This window comes from Ziziphus jujuba, chromosome 1 (genome assembly GCF_031755915.1).
Source record: "Ziziphus jujuba cultivar Dongzao chromosome 1, ASM3175591v1".
In the NCBI taxonomy this organism is placed as follows: Eukaryota; Viridiplantae; Streptophyta; class Magnoliopsida; order Rosales; family Rhamnaceae; genus Ziziphus; species Ziziphus jujuba.
Genome location: NC_083379.1, coordinates 14840704 through 14847744, shown reverse-complemented (window position 1 = coordinate 14847744; position 7041 = coordinate 14840704). Strand labels below are relative to the sequence as shown.

General features: G+C 31.2%; 1 long non-coding RNA gene across 1 annotated transcript; it reads left to right on the top strand.

Annotated features, from left to right (window-relative positions):
* The first annotated feature begins 1433 nt into the window (after positions 1–1433).
* Positions 1434–4846, top strand: LOC132803284 (uncharacterized). The gene is made up of 4 exons (XR_009638351.1): positions 1434–1759; positions 3227–3990; positions 4097–4179; positions 4300–4846. It is a non-coding gene; the product is annotated as an uncharacterized LOC132803284 (long non-coding RNA).
* The last annotated feature ends 2195 nt before the right edge of the window (positions 4847–7041 follow it).

The window sequence follows — 7041 nt, the reverse complement described above, 5'->3', positions numbered from 1 at the left end:
GTGTTGGATAAACTATTATTTCAAAATTACTAAAAGTTACAAAATTAAAATTTGAGCTTTTGGTAAAAACCTGCTTAATTGTTTCAATTATATATATTATTATAATTATATATATAAATGGGTAAAAAAATTATTATTAGTTGAAGGATAAAATAGTTTTTTTAATTTTAAAATTCTAATTATTTTAGAAGGAGAATTTGATAAATTATCTTGTATTTTAACTTTTGAAATGGGTAAATTATTAAAAAAGCTAAAATTTATAGGCTTACAAAAAAAACTACATTTATAGAGCGTTTGGGTAATGATAAAGTTAGTGAAAATCTAAAATTCACTAGAAAAGTAAAATTTTCTATTGTTTGAATAATTTTTAAAAGAAAGAATTTGTGGGCCAAGTGAAAAATAAATCTCACAATATGGAAAATTGGGATGAAAATTGAATCCTTTAAAAAATGTGTTATTCTAAATTCCCTGGAAAATTAATTTTAAGTTTTTTTTAAAATATACTTTTATCATTTAATTTTAATGCACAAACTTATTTAATTATTTGTAAATTTTATTTTTTTTCTATAACTAACCAAACACTATAAAAAAAATCACAAAAAAACTCATTTTCGAAAAATTGAATTCCAAAAAACTAGTTTTTGGGAATCGATTTTCTTTAATACTTTCCCATTTACCACACCGGCCATTAATGAAAACTTATCCTAAAACAAAAGCGAAGTTTAAAAGCAATCCAAAACGCACATTAAAGTCATGTTTAGTATGCAAAATTAATGTAGTAATATAGTATTTATTCTATAATTCACTACTATCATATTTGATAAATTTTAAATTTTATCAATATTTATTCCATAAAAATATTTATTTCCCTCATTAAAAGGAATATTTATTCGAAAAGTTAAAAATAATTATTCTTTCATTTGAAAGATTATTAAATATATTCAAATTAAAATTGATTATTCTAAATTAAGAATACACAAATAACTATGAAATTTAACTTTTAATTTATTGTTATCAGATTTAATATTTTAAATTTTTTTTTATATAAAAACTAAACATTAAACTTAATTTAAAATTAATAATCAAATATATCAACAGTAATTTTTAAAAAATTAGTTTGCAATCTAATTGCCTCTATCAACCTCTCTGCATTCATATTCTATAACTACCTTTTTGCTTATTCCCTTTGCCCAAGCAAGCGCTCTACTACACAGGCTAGCCCCAACTTGGTTTATCTAGGCTTTTTTTAGGGGGAATATGGCCCAATTAGAAATGGCAATTTGACCCGCACAAACCGTAACCTGCGATGCACCGCCCCTAATGGGGTGGTTTTTCCCCGATAAATCGGGGTTGCAGGCCTATTATTTAAAATCGGAATCGGGGCCGGGCCGAGCCCAGGGAATACAAACCTCGGCCCAATATATATATATATATATATATATATATATATATATATATATTATTTATTTATATGATTTTAAACCCTAACAAAAAAACAGCCCAGCTCAGCCCTTATTGGCTTATTCGACTCCCTATCCCTTCTTGGCTTCCTGCTTGCCGTTACCTTCACCTCACAAAGACAAAGAGCTACTGCCGCATAGCCGCACCAGTCCATTAACCAAGCTGCTGCCCGTGCCACCAAGCTGCCGCCAAGCTTACTTGTCGCATGTATCGGCAACGTTTCTCTGCATCACAAGCTTGCTGCTTGCGCTTTGTTTCTCGTGGCTTAGTCATTCATTCAAACTTCAAGCCAAGTGAGGTTTGCTTTCTTTGCTTTCTTGGTTCTTATTTTTGCTCTATAAATTTTTGTTCTGTTCTGGAAGTGGGAGTCATGCCTTGATTTTGCTTCTACTCGTTCTTGTTCTTGCTTTTGGATGGTTCATCTTACCATTTAGGACTCTATCTAATAGAACCAATTTGCTTGTGGCAAAATTTGATTAGCTGTGAGCTGCCCATTTTTGTGTCTTATAGAGTTATTTGAGATGGGGTTTAGATAAATAGGAATGGTTTGCCTTGCCAAACATATATATATATATATATATACATGCACAACAAAATTCTAGAGACCTAAGTTCAAAAATTTGCCACAATTATTACAAATTCAAGTAACAAAGAATTGAATAATTAACAATTTGTGAAGAGAAAATTCTGAAGGATTTCTGATTTTGCTGAAATTGAAACAAAGCCTAAACTCCAACAGAACTCGGAGAGAAACAAATTAACAAAGAGATCTTAAAGAAAAACTATAGACAAACCCTAAGAATTTAGAAAATGCAAATAAATTTAGAAAGTAAATTCTCTCTTTTTTGTTGTTCTTTTTTCGAGAATGATTTAACTCCTGGGAAAAAAAAAAGAAAAAACTAATTCATCGAGAAATTCAAGAAATGCCCTAAAACTCAAAGTATAGCAACCGAACCAAACCAACAACCAACAATTAGACAAATCCTAGACAACATCATAATAAAAATCAACAGAGACAAATGAAAATCCATTAAGAAAATTTGAGGAAATTTAGGGGAAAAAAAAAGGAAAAAGAAATAGAGAAGAGTGGGATCGAACTCACGAGAAGGAGCATAAGTATGATTGGAATTGAACCAGACTTCGGCCTTACAGCATTCCTCGTTAGTCTCACCTTTGACGAAGTTGAAAAAATGAGGAGCAGAGAACTCATAAATCTCGTCAATCATCATCGTCGTGGTCGTGGTCTTGGAGTCCAATTCCTCAGCCACCACCATGTGAAATTGACACAGAGAGAAGAAGAAGAAGAAGAAGAAGGAGGAGGTTAGGAGTTAGGGTTTCCTGAGAAAAAGAAGAAGAAGAAGAAGGAGGTTAGAAATCACTGGCCGAGTGATTTCTAGTTTTCTACAGCATCTATTTCTTTATATGATCACCCATTACTGGTTCTATTTTTAATGTCATACACCTTACCAGTTAGCTTACCAGCATCAATAAATTCTTATTTTCCTTCATCTAGCTGGAAATTAGGGGCTTATATATGTTTTGTGAATTTCAGTTGTTTAAAGAGGTGATTGATACAGAATGGAATACCAGATCAATATTAAAAGAACTAGGGGCTGTGGAAAGTTATAAAACTTTAATATTAAAAGAACTAATAACTTCATCACAATTCTGTATGGAATTTTTATTATCTGGAATGTTATTTTTGTCACTGCTGTTTAGGTGGTTTCGACTATTTACTCATTATGCTTTTTTTTGTTTTTTTAAGGTAAATTATGGCCGAAGCTAGTGGTTCGACAGCAAATGTCAATACACCTTCAATTGAAAGCAATCCACATGACAAGGATCAAGCATCATCAACATCTGCTAGCAACAGTTCGACTCCAATTAATACTACTCAAGAAACACCTAGTCAAGAAGAGTAAACTCTAATAGAGGTATGTGATACGGATAATAATCAAGTAATTGGAAAAAGAAAATTGAGTTCGGTTGTGTGGAATCATTTTAAAAAGAAAAAGATAGATGGGGTGGATAAGGCTGTATGTAATTATTGTAGTAAGAAACTAGGAGGAGAGAGTAAAAATGGAACAAAACATTTACATGATCATTTTAAAAGGTGTCCTCTTCGAACACAAAAGGATATTAGGCAATCAATATTGAATCCTACTAAAGATGCCGGTGGGAAAGTTAAAGTTGGCACATACACTTTTGATCAAGAGAGTTCTAGAAAGGAGCTTGCCAACATGATAGTTTTGCATGAGTATCCTCTTTCAATAGTTGAGCATTATGGATTTAAGAGGTTTATGAATACGGTTCAACCGTTGTTTAAAGTGGTTTCTCATAACACAATTAGAGTGATATCTTTAAATTATATGATTACAAAAAATCCAAAACAATGGAATTGTTAGAGAAGAATTATGGTAGAGTTGCAATTACTACGGATATGTGGACATCCAACCAAAATAGAGGCTTCATGGCTATTATGGCACATTTCATTGATGATAATTGGACATTTCAAAGTCGAATTATAAGGTACTTTAAAATTTTATATATTAAATTTCATGTTTATTAGATTATTTTATATATAAAAGGCAAATTAGTTTAGTTTATTATAACTATCTATTATTATTTTTTGTAGGTTTGTATATGTGCCTTGTCCACATACTTCCGAGGTTCTTTGTAATGTTTTTATGGATTGCATATTGGATTGGAATATAGATGGTAAGCTTTCCACTTTGACCTTAGACAATTGTAGTACTAATGATGCTTTGGTCAATCTTCTTTTGGATAAGCTTCCTAATTCTTCACTTTTGTTAAATGGTCAATTTTTTTCATATGCAGTGTGGTGCACATATATTGAATTTGATTGTGAAAGATGGTTTTGAAATAATTTGTGGAAGTATTGAAAAAATTCATGAAAGTGTTCATTTTTGGACAACAGCACAAAAAAGAGAGGAAAAATTCTTAGAATGTGTTCGTCAATTGAAAATTTCTTATGATAAGAAGTTGGTACTTGATTGTAAAACTAGATGGAATTCTACATATTTTATGCTTGCTACTGCTTTGAAATATAAGACTGTTTCTCCCCGTTTGAAGCAACGAGAGTCACTATATAAATGTTTGCCTAGTGATCAAGATCGGGATTTAGCCAAAGAGATTTATGAAAGGCTAGAATTGTTTTATGAAGTTACTAAAATATTTTTAGGAACAAAGTATCCTACAGCTAATCTTTTTTTTTTCCACATATTTGTAAGATTAGGATGTCAATTTGTGATTGGCTAACATCTTCTTATGAGGAAATTAGATTGATGGCCTCGGGTATGATATTTAAATTTGAAAAATATTGGAGTGAAACACATGGAATAATGGCTATGGCAACTCTTTTAGATCCAAGGTATAAAATGAAAGTGATAGAATATTATTTTCCTTTGATTTATGGGGATGAAGGTGTGCATAAGATATCTATTGTACGTCATATTTGCTATGATTTGGTGAAAAAATATCAATCAAAGAGCACTTTGAGTGCAAATGTTTCATCTTCCTAACCCAATGTGCTTCCATCTGGAAAAAAAAGATCGTTTGGCAAAGTTTGATTTATTTGTTTCAAGTACCACTAATGTTGATCATGTTAAATCTGAAATTGACCATTACTTGGAGGAGCCGATTTTGCATAGATCTCATGACTTTGATATACTAGCATGGTGAAAAGTAAATGCAATGAAGTATCCTACTTTGCATAATATATGATGCGCTAATTCCGCAAGTATACGGGTCGCACAAATAATAAAGTGATGAGTGAGTATCGTTTTCTCGAGGATTGATATTCAAAACTTTGCTACGTATCAAAATTATTGATTAATTCTTTTTATTTAGGCAATTTAACTTAAAACTAGTGTCAACAAAAATTAAAACTAATATTATGATTAAACTAAAATAGTGGGACAAGAAATCAAGAGAAATAACACACACAAGTAATGGAAATGGCAAATATTATGATCTAAAGATCTAGGATATTGATTTCCCTCTTATTCTTCCCATAATTGAACTTACTTTGGGTGATTACTATTGAATTTCTATCATTAATTCTAACCAAAAGGTTTCTAATTGCATCCAACTTCCTATCCCTAGGAAAATTAGAATCTATGGATAATTAGTGGAAATTCAAGAATCCCTTCCTAAATTAACCTAAAAAGCCATGCATTAATTCCCCTTTTCTTGGTTATCCACTTCCTAATTAAGTTTTCCAACTCTAATTAAAAGATGGGTTGTGTAATCCTAGTGACAAATCTAATAAATAACCCTTTCCCAAGGAAAAATTTATAGATTTATCCAATACCCAATTGGTTTCCACTCTAATTAGGCATATTATAACATTGAATTCAAGAAATACACAAGAAAATAATAGAATTGCACAATAATTATCAACCCACCATTCAATCACAATCCAAATAAGAGTTCCATCAACATCCTAGATAGTAAATCTAGCAATCCATGTACAAAATATCAACCAAATCCAAAATAAATTGTATATTCATCATTAAACCCATGTCAAACACAATATATATCTATATAGAAATACAATTTAGAGAGTAATAAAAGATAGAGAAAACTCGAAGGAGGAGGAATCTTGTAATAGAATCTCTTCAATCTTCAATCTTCTTCCAAGCCCAAGCTTTCTCTCTCTAGATTTTGCTCTTTCTCTCTAGTTCTTCTCCAAGCTATCTACAATGGTGGCTCCCTCCTTTCCTACCAAGCCTCCTCCAATAAAACCTCTTTCAATCATCTTTAAAATCCTAGCCTTAAACCCAACCTTTAGATCAAGATCAAAGGGCCCTAAATATGCATATGACTTTCACATGCCCCATTTAAATGAAGTCACATGATTTGCACATGCAAATCTCTACACTAAAGGCACATGACACTAAAGGCACATGCTTTGCACATGCTCTCATTAAAGCTACAATTTAACCAAAGTCAATAAAATCAAAATTAGAAATCAAGACATGGAAAGTCAAAGTTTTGAGAATCTTGAACAATGGGTGGCATCTTTGACTTGGTTGAGGTATGGTGAGCCTTCCTCTTCTCCAAAATGATCTCCAAAGCTTCAAAAACCATGAAATTACTCTTAATTTCACTTTAGAGCTCACCTATACAAGTACACAAAAACATATCAAAATAACCATAAATGCTTGAGTTTTCCACAAATAATTAAGCTATATAAAACTAAATAAGTGAGCTAAAACTCACTTATCAATATTGCAAGAGATATTTTAGCTATTCCAGTATCTACTATTGCATCCGAGTCTGCATTCAGTACCGGTGGAAGATTTGTGAGTCCACATCGAAGTAGACTTCATCCTAAAACTTTGAAAGCTTTGATGTGTGCACAAGATTGGTTATGGGCTGAAGTTAATGGTATGAAAAATTAAATTTTATATCTTTGCATCTTAAATATTTTTTGTATTTATTGTTAACTAATTTGTTTCATTTTTTTTAGCTTCATCTTCTTCATCACATGTTGGAGCTTGTTCTTCTACTATGAGTGACATTGAAATTGATGACGAGGTAAATTGAATTTATTTA